At 40.5% G+C, this 16,903-nt stretch overlaps 1 protein-coding gene across 1 annotated transcript in view; it reads left to right on the top strand.

Moving 5' to 3' along the window:
* The window catches only part of MAML3 (mastermind like transcriptional coactivator 3), a 384,719-nt gene that overhangs the window by 124,335 nt on the left and 243,481 nt on the right, over positions 1-16,903 (top strand). The gene's annotated exons all lie outside the window — the stretch shown is intronic.

Here is a 16,903-nt window from a genome sequence, read left to right as displayed (position 1 = left end):
TGTCTGCATCCATATGTCAGTTTTGCAAATTATAGAACACGTCTTATTGTGGCTAACATTTCTATAGATGGGAATGAGCAAATTGCAGAATGCACACGGAAGGTATCAATATTTTGTGGATCTGTGGTTTACTGACCAAAATACGGATACCGTTGTGTGCATGAGGCCTAAGGTTCATTGGTTGAGAGAGATCCAATGACATACTCCATGGCCCATGGGTTTCCATGCACAGGTTATTTTGATGCAGTTTTTGAAACCAGGAATGGATTATAAATGGAGGACACATCTAGGTCTTCTCTTCTTCATAAATCCACTTCTGACTTTGGTTTCAAAAACTGCATAAAAAAACGTGAATGTGGAAACCCAGCCTTCCACGAAAAGTGTAATGGTGCTGGCATTATATAACATCTAATAGATAAAGAGGGCTCTCATCATGACAGATGTGATTTAAATATAATTACAAACATTTGGCCTAATACATAAAATATGATATCAGTCAGTCAGAGGTGGGACCTCTTCACTTTAGACTTAGGTGTGGATCCAACTGTCAGATTCCCACTTAGGAAGACTGCGTTCTTTAAAAAATGTTAATTAGAAAGAAGAGTTTGATTGCTAAGGACAAGGCAGCTGTATTTTACTATTTTATATCCATGACCTAATCAGACGTAAAAGTTCCAGCATTGCAGCTTTACGGTGAATGGCCAATTCAATGTGTTCAGAAACATATTGCATTTTCTTATTTTCAGTTTTTTGGTTGGAAAGTTAGAAATGCCACAGTTAGTAATTTACTGAAAACGATCCACTTCTTTCTTTGCACCTGGAATATTTTTATAATGATTTCTTATAGGTTTCCTTCAAGCCCTTGTGATTTGGAGTCTGAGTTACCAATTTAATGGATCAATAGTCTCAAACTTCATAGGCGATCTCAATTGTTCAGACCCTTTGACGAGTCGAGAGATGTTGATGTTTGAGATGCATAGATTAAACCATTTTATATCTTTCACTTTGTACAGTATATGTAGTACAGTCCTCATAAATGCATTTTAATTAAAACCTGTCAGTTCGGATTGTATATATGTGGCGTCATAACCCAAAGTGATAGAGTTAACCCAATGTGTCCCAAAAAGGCTGCAGGAATGGGGAGCTTTACGGGAAGTTGGAGCTTAGTCCACTGATGCTGTCATCATAGTGAATAGGTGTATTTGTGTGTTTACATAGTATATTACACTTGCAGGACATCTACACTATAGTATCCTGCCTGGTGGCAGTGATATGTTTAGTATTGGATTCTGCATGCCCAATAGTATTTCCATTTAATGGAGAGTGACTGTTGAATCACTGCCTGTAGTCTGTCCCATCAGCCAGGACTAAAATCCATTTTGGGTCTCAGCTACCAAATTTCCAGAAACTCAACCTTTCATGCCTTTTTCTATTGGCATTTCCTAAAAGTAAAGAAATGTTCATTATCGCAGATCTTATATATTTTATTAATGTATATAGCAATGTCATTTCTGTACATGTTTCTTTGTTCTATAGAGATAAATAGGACAAAACAATCAGGTGTGCGATTAAGCATCTGTTCACACTGCATTTCGGTTATATGTTCAACCTGCACATTTCATGTATGCTATGCCCCAGACATATGCAGCTGTATGCCAGTACAACTCTCGCATCATCTACCATTGACTATTGTAAAGGAAAACCAAAACTGCATTGTGTAGTTTTTGTCTTAATAACATAGTAACATAGTTTATAAGGCTGAAAAAAGTGGTTTTGGTGCAATTTCTGTGCAGTTATATGCAGTTTTTTTTTTGTGGATTTTCATGTTTATTTTCCTTTTATATTAATAACCCCATTTATGTGGGGAAAATCACTCTATGGAAGGTGCGGAATCGACATGCTGCAGATTTTAAAATCCGGACAACCGTTCAATTTTCACACGGAAGAAAAAACCAAAATGTATATGCGATTTGTCAAATCTCATTCATGTTGCTGGTACTTTATTATGCTGTGGGTTTTCTGATGAAAATCAGTACGGAAAAATCACAGGTAATCGTGTGCAGGTACCTTATAGAGGGGTTTTACACACAGCATTTTTCAGAAAATCACTTAACATGAGTTTTTGGTTGATTTTTATTGCCAAATGTTATGATTTAGAGGGTTAGTAATGGGTTTTTTTTTGTTCGTTTTTTTTCTTCAAAATCTTGCATGCTCTAGGTGTGTTTTTTCCTAGTGCTCTTTTCAAGAGGCTTCTCCATAGGACATAAACACCAGAAAATATATACGCATTACATATATTTCAAAGAAAGGGACCCTAAAAAATGTTCTAAAAAAAAAGTAGAAAAGCAGAAAAGTCTGACAAAAAATTGTATGGGTAAAAGAAGCCTAAGAAATAAAAGACCCCCTTGGACCTAAATGACATGTGATAGGTGGTGTTACAGATTTTGCTTTGAACCCCAGTGTGAGGGTGCATTATATTCTCTGCCATTTCAGTAGCAATTAAAGGGGATGGCCCAGAGTGGCAGTTTATCACCTATCCACATTAATAAGTGCCTGATTGGTGGGGGCCCCACCGTTGGTCCAGTGTCCCCATTTATATTGGCAGCAGTAAAATATATACCCTGCCACACCGTTTAAACTCTCTGGGACTGACCCAGACAGTCAACCACTATACCCTTGACTGAAGTGGCAATGCACATGCTTGACTGCTGTTTTGTTCAAATTGGGGACATGTGACCTCCGTTCTCGTGAACAGTGGAGGTCCGAACGCTGGAACCCTGTTGATAGGTGATAAGTTGACATTTCTGGGGTAACTCCTTTCAACTAAAATATATAAGTGTATACCTTTTATTGATTGGCAGAAACCTGTAAATTGTGCTACTGGCTAAAAGTCCGGGCAAAGTGATTTTAGGCTACAGCACACTGCATTTTCCTTTTTAAAAAGCATAAAAGGGTAGATAAAGGCTAAGCACGAATTACATGTGTAGCACAAGCCTCCAGAGTAGTTAGCAGACTGGCAAAAATGTATTGTTTGTTGATCATCCGCAGGAAAGCATAATAGCATAATTATCGTGAATCATAGTATTTGGAGTTTTACGTTAAATCTTACTTTGAATGTGTGTTTTCAGCTGTTACATGCCTGACTGCTTATTTTCTGGCACGTGTATTATACCTGATACTACTCACACAATTGTAGGAAATGGCATTTCAGAAATGATTATGGGTATCTATTTTCAGTGTGGGTAAGAGACATGTAATTGAAGTGATACAGAAATGCACTGCTTCTAAATACTATTAAGCATGCTAATGTAATAATGGCCACTTCTGTCTTTCTTCACCTGTTGCAGTTATGTCATTTGCTGTTTTCTTTTTGTATTTATTTTTGTGATGAGATTTAAATGCAGTATGAGGGCATACGCTTGGTCATATCTGCAGATGCCAGCATAAGGGTTAATCATAAGGGCAGCGTGGAACTGGGATAAATACTGCGCATCTCTCTAGTATCTGTTTCCTTGCATTGTACACACATTGGCAAAAAAATAATAGAGTTGTTGGAATCGAATGCAGCTTCCTATGTGTGAATGTAATGATGATATTTGGAAGTGATTATAACATTACAGAGAAAGGCAGAGTTTATTGGAAAAGCTGTACAAGGGAAAGGCGACTCTGGGACCCTGTTGGGCCACCTCTAGCCGGGATGCAAGGTTGGGCAAGGAGGCATACAAGTTCTGTATGGTATCATGAGGCACATTTACCCATAGATATTACAGCAGGGCCTGTAGACCCTGTGCACTTGTAGGTTGCCGAAGATGGTGTCCCAGCTGGTCTGATAAATGCTCGATTGGTGATGAATCTGGTGATGAGGCAGATCACGGAAGTGTTGCAGTCTGGTGGAGACATTCCTGGGAAAACCTTGTGTGTGGGCGAGCATTATCCTGCTGAAAAATACCAGTCGGAAGTCCTGCCATGAGAGGTAACACATGTGGCCGCAGGATGTCCTGCACATATCGCTGAGGTGTTATTGTCCCTGTTATCACTACTTGGGGTGACCGGCTGTCGTATACAATGGCTCCCCAGCTGGCGTAGTGTGTCTCCACAGCAAAGGCAGGGTTGAAGTGCCCACTGCAAGCCCTTTATATTCGGATCCCAAATAAAAGCTGGATTAGTTACTAAACACAATACGGTTCCAGTCCAAAGACGTCCAGTTTTCTTATTCATGACACCACTGCAAACAAAGGCAACAGTGACTGGATGTCAGTGACACTGTGACACTAAATTTCCTTCTGCTAAGTTCCTGGAAATGGTCTGAACAGAGACAAGGGTGTGTAATAAAGGTGTTACCTATGTCTGCATGGTGGACAACAAAACTGGGGGAGCTGCTCTTGCTTGTCATCAAGTGGATCAAACAGTCCTTTTTAATGTCTTGGCTGCCTGGGTGCCTCTGTGTGTGCCCTCAAGTAACCAGTACTCCCAGCACCTAACAGGTCAGAATGGCCTAGATCAAGGATGTCCAAACTTCAGCCCTCCAGCTGTTGCAAAACTACAACTCCCAGCATGTCCGGACAGCATACAGCTATCATGCTACAGTAGGGCATGGTAGAAATTGTAGTTTTACAACAGCTGGAGGGCCGCAGTTTGAGCACCCCTGGCCTAGATGACAGTTCGTTGAAGTGACCATCCCGCTTCTCTTAGTCCTATGATGAGCCCTATTTCAAAGTCTGCCAGTTGGGCAAAATGTCTTTGAATGCATGGTAGAGGCATGTCTTGCAGTCAATGATCTCTCACCAAGAGGTACTACCCAAAAGTAGTTTCTAAGAGCGGACAGCGGGGGAAGCCCTTTCAGACCCTCTTGTGGCAAGACCAAGTGTCTAATCCGACCACTCCTGTAATCATTTATTTGCTGTATCTGCTATGTTTTTTGTCAGAGTATTTTACATGTAAATCAATGGGCTGAGAAATTCTTTATATTATAGTATTGAGGAACTGCTGACTTTGTTGCATTTCTCTTTTAACTGCTGTTTGATCTAGTCCTTGTGCTTTTGTCATGTTTATAGCTCTTGACTTTGGGAAATCCCATAACTAGCAATAAATGGTTTTTTTTCAGCTTGTGTGTTATTAGGAATTTAACCCCTTAAGGACATAGGACGTACCGGTACGCCCTATTTCCCGAGTCCTTAAGGACCAAGGACGTACCGGTACGTCCTGACTTAAAATCTGTATTCCGGCGCCCCAGGGGTTAATTGGAACGGGATTTCGGCTGAAATCATTCAGCCGGCATCCCGTAACAATGCAGGGGGGGGTCATTTGACCCCCCCGTATCGGCGATCGCAGCAAACCGCAGGTCAATTCAGACCTGCGGTTTGCTGCGCTTTTTGCAGTTTCTGATCGCCGCGGTCCCTGACCGCGGGGATCAGAAACTTTAGAGTGGCTAAAATCATTATTTTTCACCCCCCCCCTGCACCCCTGCACGATTTTATGCCGGCGGGTGGTGCGGGGGGGGGTGTCGCATGCGGTGGGGGCGGTGCGGGAGGCGGGCGGTGCGGCAGGCGGGATCGCGATCCCCCGCCCGCCTCCCCATGAACGATCGTTGGCTTCTAGTGGGTATACCAGGGTGCCAGCACATTGCTGGCACCCTGGTATAAACGGCTGACATCTGTGCAGATGTCAGCCGTTTAACCCTTTCCATACCGCGGTCCGTACGGACCGCTGTATGGAAAAAGTTAACTGTCATCGGTCAGGGAGCTCCCTCCCTCTCCATCGGGGGGCTGCTGTGCCTTTGCAGCCCCCCGATGGAGAGGGAGAGAGCCCCCAGAGAGCCCCCCTCAGCCCCGTGCTTACCCTTCCCCGTCTGCGAAGTTCTGAGCAGACGGGGAGGGTTCCCATGGCAACAGGACGCCTCTCAGGCGTCCTGCTGTCCATGGTGCTGAACAGATCTATGCTGAAAGCATAGATCTGTTCAGTGTAAGTAAAATACAGTATAGAACAATATATATTGTTCTGTACTGTATTATACAGACATCAGACCCACTGGATCTTCAAGAACCAAGTGGGTCTGGGTCACAAAAATGTAAAAAAAAGTGAAAAAAGTTAAGATAAAAAAAAAAACATTTATCACTGAATAAAAATTAAAAAAATAAAATAAACTACACATATTAGGTATCGCCGCGTCCGTAACGACCTGATCTATAAAATGGTCATGTTACTTTCCCCGCACGGTGAACGCCATAAAAATAAAAAAATAAAAACTATGAGAAAATTGAAATTTTGCCCACCTTACTTCCCAAAAAAGGTAATAAAAGTGATCAAAAAAGTCGCATGTACGCCAAAATAGTACCAATCAAACCGTCATCTCATCCCGCAAAAAATGAGACCCTACTCAAGATAATCGCCCAAAAGCTGAAAAAACTATGGCTCTTAGACTATGGAGACACTAAAACATGATTTTTTTTTTTCAAAAATGAACTCATTCTGTAAAACTTACATAAATAAAAAAAAAGTATACATATTAGGTATCGCCGCGTCCGTATCGACCGGCTCTATAAAAATATCACATGACCTAACCCCTCAGATGACCACCGTAAAAAAATAAAAATAAAAACAGTGTAAAAAAAGCCATTTTTTGCCATCTTACGTCACAAAAAGTGTAATAGCAAGCGATCAAAAAATCATATGCACCCCAAAATAGTGCCAATCAAACCGTCATCTCATCCCGCAAAAAATGAGACCCTACTCAAGATAATCGCCCAAAAACTGAAAAAACTATGGCTCTTAGAATATGGAGACACTAAAACATTTTTTGGGTTTTAAAAATGAAGTTATTGTATAAAACTTACATAAATAAAAAAAAATGTATACATATTAGGTATCGCCGCGTCCGCGACAACCTGCTCTATAAAAATACCACATAATCTAACCTGTCAGATGAATGTTGTAAATAACAAAAAAAAAAAACGTGCCAAAAAAGCTATTTCTTGTTACCTTGCTGCACAAAAAGTGTAATATAGAGCAACCAAAAATCATATGTACCCTAAACTAGTACCAACAAAACTGCCACCCTATCCCGTAGTTTCTAAAATGGGGTCACTTTTTTGGAGTTTCTACTCTAGGGGTGCATCAGGGGGGCTTCAAATGGGACATGGTGTCAAAAAAAAACAGTCCAGCAAAACCTGCCTTCCAAAAACCGTATGGAATTCCTTTCCTTCTGCGCCCTGCCGTGTGCCCGTACAGCGGTTTACGACCACATATGGGGTGTTTCTGTAAACTACAGAATTAGGGCCATAAATATTGAGTTTTGTTTGGCTGTTAACCCTTGCTTTGTAACTGGAAAAAAAATATTAAAATGGAAAATCTGCCAAAAATGTGAAATTTTGAAATTGTGTCTCTATTTTCCATTAAATCTTGTGCAACACCTAAAGGGTTACCAAAGTTTGTAAAATCAGTTTTGAATAGCTTGAGGGGTGTAGTTTCTTAGATGGGGTCACTTTTATGGAGTTTCTACTCTAGGGGTGCATCAGGGGGGCTTCAAATGGGACATGGTGTCAAAAAAACAGTCCAGCAAAATCTGGCTTCCAAAAACCAAACCGCGCACCTTTCACTCTACGCCCTACTGTGTGCCCGTACAGTAGTTTACGGCCACATATGGGGTGTTTCTGTAAACGGCAGAGTCAGGGCAATAAAGATACAATCTTGTTTGGCTGTTAACCCTTGCTTTGTTAGTGGAAAAAATGGGTTAAAATTGAAAATTAGGCAAAAAAATGAAATTCTCAAATTTCATCCCCATTTGCCAATAACTCTTGTGCAACACCTAAAGGGTTAACGACGTATGTAAAATCAGTTTTGAATACCTTGAGGGGTGTAGTTTCTTAGATGGGGTGACTTTTAGGGAGTTTCTCCTCTTGGGGTGCATCAGGGGGCTTCAAATGGGACATGGTGTAAATAAACCAGTCCATAAAAATCAGCCTTCCAAAAACCAAACGGCGCACCTTTCACTCTACGCCCCGCTGTGTGGCCGTACAGTAGTTTACGGCCACATATTGGGTGTTTCTGTAAACGGCAGAGTCAGGGCAATAAAGATACAGTCTTGTTTGGCTGTTAACCCTTGGTTTGTTAGTGGAAAAAATGGGTTAAAATGAAAAATTTGACAAAAATATGAAATTCTCAAATTTCCTCCCCATTTGCCAATAACTCTTGTGCAACACCTAAAGGGTTAACAATGTATGCAAAATCAGTTTTGAATACCGTGAGGGGTGTAGTTTCTTAGATGGGGTCATTTTTGGGTGGTTTCTATTATGTAAGCCTCGCAAAGTGACTTCAGACCTGAACTGGTCGCTAAAAATTGAGTTTTTGTAAATTTCTGAAAAATTTCAAGATTTGCTTCTAAACTTCTAAGCCTTATAACATCCCCAAAAAATAAAATATCATTCCCAAAACAATTCAAACATGAAGTAGACATATGGGGAATGTAAAGTCATCACCATTTTTTGGGGTATTACTATGTATTACAGAAGTAGAGAAACTGAAACTTTGAAATTTGCTAATTTTTTTCAAATTTTTGGTAAATTTGGTATTTTTTTGTGCAAAAAAAATAATTTTTTTGACTTCATTTTACCAGTGTCATGAAGTACAATATGTGACGAAAAAACAATCTCAGAATGGCCTGGATAAGTCAAAGCGTTTTAAAGTTATGAGCACTTAAAGTGACACTGGTCAGATTTGCAAAAAATGGCCTGGTCCTTAAGGTGAAAATGAGCCCGGTCCTTAAGGGGTTAAAGGGTGACTGTCATATTTTTTTTTATTTGCAAGTTTATTAGAGTTAGGCATGTATACCTGAGTTAGTCTGTCAATGATTGTCAAAAGATCTGTAATTACCCTATAATAACAGCTTTCATTAATGTCCTCTGTCCTTTTCCACTGCTCCCTTAAAAGACAGTTGCTATGGCTTGTCTGTCTCTGGCTAAGAAGACAGGAAGACGGAGAGGCGGTCCTTCACACTGCATGGCTGCATTAGGCTTCAGAGTGAGGAGGCGTGTCTCTCAGTAATCCAATCTGATTGGCTGGTAGGGAGCTGCTGGCTACAGCAAGTGTTTATGGGAAGTGAGGGAAAGCAGTTTTGGCCCCAGAGCCATCTTGAAAAGGTCCTCATATTGTAAATGTTTAAACAGCCGTAACTAAGGGAAAAACTCAAGTGGTATGTGAAGAAACTAAAGATTGCTTTATGCATAATGCTGCTGCTGCAGCAGTAACATATGCTAAAATAGAATTTTTTATGAAAACATGACAGTTACCCTTTAACAATAGGAGAGAATAAAGACCAAATCTGAGTAGCCTTCCTTCTCTGTGTCTATTTAATGGTGGATCTTGTCGGCAGATAAGTACTTCAAAGAGGGAAGGGAAAAAGATGAAGGGTGCTTCAAGGTGTTGTATTAATCCCTTAACGCATTATCACATACATGTGTGTCATAATCATTAAGGGGAAGTATGGAGCGTGTTCACGGACCTGCATAGTAAGGCTGTCATTTTCATCGAATGCCGCGAACACAAAACAAAAAACATTTTGCGTCTTTTTATAAATTTTACCTTACAACAATTTTTTTCTGGTTTTCCAGTACAATCTATGGTAAAGTAAATGGTGCCATTAAAAAATACAACTTGTCCCACGAGTGATAAGCTCTCATATAGCTATGTGAATAGAAAATGTAATAACTTATGACTCTTAGAAGGTGGGGAGGAATAAATGAAAATGCAAAAATAAAAATGGGTTTCTTTTTTAAATTAAACTGCAATTTTTGTTGTGATGTGCATTTTATAGCTTTGAATGTGTTTTTTGCATTAACACTTTTGTGTTTTGGGCTTCAACTTCACTTTTTATTCTTTGTCCAAGACACTAATTTCAGACATTTTAGCTTAAGTCAAAATGTCCCAGATATATTAAAAATACCTTTATGTTTGCTACCTGAATTACTATCTTAATGGGGACTGTATTCTGCTGACAATGCTAGAAGAGCTTTTCGATAATTTAGGTTCTCGTTGCTGCCCTTCTTTATAAGCTAAATGCTTCCCACTCGTAAACATGGCAATTTATGCAATTGATATTTTGATACATATTAGGCAGATGCATGTGATGCTTTTCCCTTATGCTAAGGCTACTTTCACACTAGCGTTCGGGTGTCCGCTCGTGCGCACCGTTTGAAGGGGCTCACGAGCGGCCCCGAACGCATCCGTCTGGCCCCAATGCATTCTCAGTGGAGGCGGATCCACTGAGAATGCATCCGCCTGCCAGCGTTCAGCCTCCGCTCCGCTCAGTGAGCGGACACCTGAACGCTGCTTGCAGCGTTCGGGTGTCCGCCTGGCCGTGCGGAGGCGAGCGGATCCGTCCAGACTTACAATGTAAGTCAATGGGGACGGATCCGCTTGAAGATGACACAATATGGCTCAATCTTCAAGCGGATCCGTTCCCCATTGACTTTCAATGTAAAGTCTGAACGGATCCGCTCAGACAACTTTCACACTTAGAAAATTTTCTAAGTTTTAATGCAGACGCATCCGTTCTGAACGGATGCGAACGTCTGCATTATCGGAGCGGATCCGTCTGATGAAACATCAGACGGATCCGCTCCGAACGCTAGTGTGAAAGTAGCCTAAGCTTTCAGAAAGTTGAGATGTGACTATTATCTGGCAACAAAATCACTTAGGTCCATATATATTTGGAAGCTGACACAAATTTTGTTTTTATTACCTGTTTACTAAAACATATTCAAGTTACAGTATAGTTATAATAACCATGGACATAAAGCCCAGATCTTAGCTTTCATTTGAGGGTATCCACATTAAAATTGTATGATGGGTTTAGGAGTTTCAGCTCCTTTACATGAGGCACCCTGTTTTTGAATGGACCAAAAGTACTTGGACAATTGACTCAAAGGCTGTTTCATGGCCTGGTGTGAGCAATTCCTTCATTATTTCATTCTTAATTAAGCACATAAAAGGCCTGGAGTTGATTTGAAGTGTGGTGCTTGCATTTTAAATATGTTGTCAAAGGAGCTCTCCATGCAGGTGAAACAAGCCATCCTTCATCTGCGAGAACAGAAAAAACCCATCTGAGAAATTGCTACACTATTAGGGCTCATGCACACGACAGTATTTTGCGTTCAGTATACTGGACGTTTTTTGAGTTCAGTATGCGGAACATATACTGAACCATTCATTTCAATGGTTCAGCAAAAAATACTGAAGTGTCTCCGTGTGCATTCCGTTTCAGTATTTCCGTATTTCCGTACCGTGAAAAGATAGAACATGTCCTATTCTTGTCCGCAAATCACGGTGCTTGGCTCCATTCAAGTCAATGGGTCCGCAAAAAAAACGGAACACATACGGAAATGCATCCATATGTCTTCCGTATCCGTTCCGTTTTTGCTGAACCATCTATTGAAAATGTTATGCCCAGCCCAATTTTTTCTATGTAATTACTGTATACTGTATATGGCATACGGAAAAATGGAACGGAAAAACGGAAAGGAAATGGAAACACAACTGAAACAAAAAACGGAACAACGGATCCGTAAAAAACAGACCGCAAAACACTGAAAAAGCCATACTGTCGTGTGCATGAGTCCTAAGAAGTGGTAAAATATACAGTTTGGTATATCCTGAGAAAGAAAGAAAGCACTGGTGACCTTAACAATGCAAAAAGACCTGGATGCCCACGGAAGACAACAGTTGTAGATGATCGCAGAATAATTAACATGGTGAAGAGAAACCCCTTACAACAGCCAACCAAGTGAACAACACTCTCCAGGATACAGGCGTATCAATATCCAAATCTACCATAAAGAGAAGACTGCATGGAAATAAATACAGAGGGTTCACTGCACTGTGCAAGCCTCAAGAATAAGAAGGCTAGATAGGACTTTGCTAAAAAAACTTCTTTAAAAAACAGCACACTTCTGGAAGAACATTCTTTGAACAGATGAAACCAAGATCAACCTCTACCAGAATGATGGAAAGAAAAAGTATGGCAAGGGCATGGTATAGCTCATGATCCAAAGCATACCACATCATCTGTAAAACACGGCGGAGGCAGTGTGATGGCTTGGGCATGCATGGCTGCCAGTGGCACTGGGTCCTTAGCGTTTATTGATGATGTGACGCAGGACAGAAGCAGCCCTTTGAAATCTGGGGTTTTCAGAGACATACTGTGTGCTTAAATCCAGCTAAATGTAGCCAAACTGATTGGTCAGCGTTTCATAATACAGATGGACAATGACCCAAAACATAAAGCCAAAGCAACCTAGGAGTTTATTAAAGCAAAGAAGTGGAATATTCACCTGATCTGAACCCAATAGAGCATGCATTTCACTTGTTAAAGACTAAACTTCAGACAGAAAGGCCCTGAAAACCGCTGTAGTAAAGGCCTGGCAAAGCATAAAAAAATAGGAAACACAGCGTCTGGTGATGTCCATGAGTTCAAGATTTCAGGCAGTCATTGCCAACAAAGTGTTTTTAACCAAGTATTAGAAATGATTTTTTTTTTTACAATTATTTAATTTATCAAATTACTTTTGAGCCCCTGAAATTAAGGGATTGAGTTTTAAAAAAACGCTTTAGTTCCTCACATTTTTTATGCAATCATTTTGTTCAACCCACTGAATTAGTTGAAAGTCTGAACTTCAACTGCATCTGAATTTTTTTGTTCAAAATCTATTGTGGTAACGTACTGAGCAAAAATTTGAAAAATGTTGTCTCTGTCCAAATATATATGGACCTAACTGTATTAAAAAGCGAAATGCAACAACTAATATCACAACCATTATCACCATCATGGGTAACTATTATGTAAAAAGTAGAGAACGCTTTGGTTGCTTTTCAAAAAGTCATAAGTCACCTGTCTCCTGCTGCTCCACTCCTGCATTCTGGCTCCAGTTCCTCCATCTTCCAGTGCTAGGCTTGTTTTTTTCCAGCGAGGGCATGGACATGGCCACGTGCGCCACTGCAGCCAATGACTGGCTTCAGCAGGGATGTGTCACTTGGGGACACGTCACCGCTGAGGCTAGTTATTGATAGGAGTGGAGCATGTAGATGTGGCCATGTCCATGCCCCAGCACCTGGAAGATGGAGGAACGGGAGACAGAGCACAGGACCAGAACAGTGGAATGCAGGTAAGTGTGACTCTTTCAGAGGTGATGCGTGCTAAGGTCCTTCCCTTAACATTTAATATATCCTGAAAACCTTTTAAGGTAGTGTAAGGTCACATTAAGACAAGGTATAACTTATATGAGTTGTTATGCTGTCTTTTGAAATATCTAATAGCGCATGGAAGAAAAATATGGTGATGTGAAGGTCTTATTGTTAGGATGTTACCCATAAGTGGTTGGTTATTGTGGATGAACCTGAATTATAGATGGAATTGATATGTAAATGTTCTCTATCGTTGCTGCATCTCCCATTCTGTATGCAGTCATTCTTTTAGACTTTGGTCAAATCTATGTTGGAGGCTCCATTTAAAGACAATCTGTCATATGCTGCCTTATTGGGACTCATGCCCTTTATTGAGTAAAATTACAACCGCTCGATCCTTTTTTCCCCATCATCTATTCTTCAGGAAGAGATCAGACATTGCTATACCCATTAAATAGTCACCCAGCCTCGCTAAAATTGATCATTCATCTAATGTGTACGGCCACTTTAAAGAGGTTACATAGTTACATAGTTAATACGTTCGAAAAAAGATATAAGTTCATCAAGTTCAACCAAGGGATAGGTGGGGACGCGAATCCCAGAAGGAAATGAAACTAAGATTTCTACACATTTTCATAAGCATTAATGTAATTTACTTTTAAGAATTCATCTAAACCCTTTTTAAAACTGTACGCTGTTCCTGCTGTGACCACGTCCTGAGGAAGTCTATTCCACAGATTCACAGTTCTTACAGTAAAGAAGCTTTGACGCTTCCGGAGACTGAACTTTTTCTTCTCCAGTCGAAGGCAGTGTTTCACCGTATTTTTTGTATAGCCCATTTATATATTTCTATAGGATAATCATGTCCCCCCTTAGATGTCTCTTCTCAAGACTAAATAAATTAAATTATTTTAATCTTTCTTTATAACTAAGACCCCCCGTGCCCCTTATCAGTTTAGTCGCTCTCCTCTGTACTTTTTCCAGCTGCAGTGCATCCTTTCTATGTATTGGTGCCCAGAACTGAACTGCATATTCCAGATGAGGCCGCACCAACGCTTTGTAAAGTGGTAATATTACATCCCTGCCCCGCGAGTCCATGCCTCGTTTAATGCATGACAATGTCCTGCTGGCCTTGGAAGCAGCTGATTGACATTGTATGCTGTTATTCAATCTATGATCTACAAGGACACCCAAATCCTTCTCTACAAGTGACCCTCCCAGTGTTGCATCCCCTAGGACATATGAAGCACAGAGATTATTACTACCAAGATGCATAACTTTACATTTGTCCACATTGAACCTCATTTGCCAAGTGGATGCCCAATCACTCAGAGTGTTTAAGTGAGCTTGTAGTGTGTGGACATCTTCCATAGACTGTACAGTTCTACACAGCTTAGTGTCATCTGCAAAAATAGAAATGGTGCTATTAATCCCGTCCACTATATCATTAATAAATAAATTAAATAATAAAGGGCCCAGCCAGCACTAAACCTTGGGGTACACCACTTATAACCTGGGACCATTCTGAATAGGAATCATTGGCCACAACTCTCTGGACACGGTTCTTCAGCCAGTTTTCAATCCAATTACAAACAATACTTTCCAAGCCTATAGACCTTACTTTACCTATTAAGCATCTATGATGGACAGTATCAAAAGCCTTTGCAAAATCCAGAAACACTACATCCACAGCCGCCCCTCTGTCCAGGCTACTACTCACCTCCTCATGAAAACAAATCAGGTTAGTCTGACAACTTCTGTCCTTGGTAAACCCATGCTGGTTATCACTTATAATATTATTTACTGGGGCACATCAATAATTGAACTGAACCTTATTTAACTTATCTTGGACCATATCTACAGTTACAATTGAGTATATTACTGGATGTACTAACAGCCCCCAGCACCACAGATATCAGCTCCTTTTTTCTTCTTTTGTATAAACAGAGCTAAAAAAAAACATTTAGTAACTCTGCCTTTTCCTTATCTTTAGTGACTAACCCTCCTTCACCATTATTTAGGAGACCTACCTGCTCAGAACTTGGTTTTTTAGCATTTATATATTTAAAGAATTTTTGGGATTTGTTTTGCTCTCTTTTGCCACCTGCTGTTCATTTTGTATTTTTGCTAATTTTATCTCCTTTTTGCAGATTTTATTAAAGGAAACCTGTCACCGGGATTTGATGTATAGCGCTGAGGACATGGGTTGCTAGATGGCCGCTAGCCCATCTGCAATACCTAGTCCCTATAGCTCTGTGTGCTTTTATTGTGAAAAAACGATTTGATCCATATGCAAATTAACCTGAGATGTGTTCTGTACGTGAGATGAGTCCAGTCTGAAGGAGCCCAGCACCACCCCGCATCCTCAGAATTTCCTCCTTGCTCCCCGGTGTCAGAAAGCCAGAGCGCCGTAATCTCGTGATGTGCGAGCTAGCGCATGCGCAGTGTTATCATAGTGTTCCTTCCCTTTGCTGGCATCAGCCTCAGGGAAGGAACTGCGCATGCGCTAGCTCACGCATCGCGAGATTTCCATAATTTATAACCATATTCTGACCTCTATAACTTTCTTGTAGTTATGTGTACGGGGATGTGTGAGGGCTCATTTTTTGCTGGACAATCAGTTTTTTCAGTGATACCAATTTGAAGTGTGTGCGACTTTTTGATCACTTTTTATAAAAAAATTAATGGGTAGTTGAAGTGAAAAAAATGGCAAATTGGCCGTTTTTATTTTTTTTCCCGTTACGCCATTTGTCGTATGCCATTTATATTGTTATATTTTAATTGTATGGGCATTTTTGCACACGGCGATGCCCATGATATTTATTTTTTTATTGGTTAAGTATTTTTATTTTAAGGAAATGGGGGTGATTTGAACTTTTATTTTTTATTTTTTTTAATGTATTTGTAGAAACTTTCTTTTCCTCCCCCCCCCCCTCTTTTTTTTAAGTGACCTTGGGTGACAATAACCGGCAATCATTAGATTGCCCATTGTATTCATTGATGGCTATATAGACATAAATGAACACTTCATTTGCACTATACCAAATGCTGCCACCTAGTATTGATCTGTATTGATATATTCCTGAAATAGGCACTGAAGCCTGCTTGAGGCTTCGGGCTATTTCAGTAATGTAACAAGTTCCCCTATCTTAATCGGGAATGCTGTTACTGGAGCGGAAGCGCGCGACTTCCGCTTCCAGACTTCGAAAATGCCGTGGTCACAATTGACCACGGCATCTGAAGGATAAAATGTATGTAATCAGCCTTATGGCATACATGTGCCGCAGGTTAGCATGTAATAGCAGACACCCGGCGACTATGGCGCCCGCTGCACGTGCGAGCAGAAGCCATGTTTAGGGACCGGACTTCCGCTGTACATGTACGGCGAAGGTCCTTTAGGGGTTAAATACCCTTTTATTTTGCTTTTATTGCCCTTTTTACAGTAGCTGTAAGCCATGGGGGGGGGGGGGGAATTTTAGCCGTTTACACTTGTTACCTAAAGGAATAAATTTTTTTGTGCAATTACTCAATGTGGATTTAAAGCTCTCCTATTTATCCTCAGTATTATTATGTGACAGTAGCTGCTCCCAGTCTATGCCCTGAAATGCTGCCCTCAACCCAGGGAAATTAGCCTTTTTAAAATTCAGTGTCTTTGCTCTGCCTGGCAGAGTTTGCTTCTTATAGTTTAGGGGGAATATAATTATATTGTGGTCACTATTACCTAGTGTTT

This window comes from Bufo bufo, chromosome 2 (genome assembly GCF_905171765.1).
Source record: "Bufo bufo chromosome 2, aBufBuf1.1, whole genome shotgun sequence".
Classification (NCBI taxonomy): domain Eukaryota; kingdom Metazoa; phylum Chordata; class Amphibia; order Anura; family Bufonidae; genus Bufo; species Bufo bufo.
The sequence above is the reverse complement of the archived record's forward strand: the minus strand, read 5'-3'. Positions and strand labels throughout refer to the sequence as shown.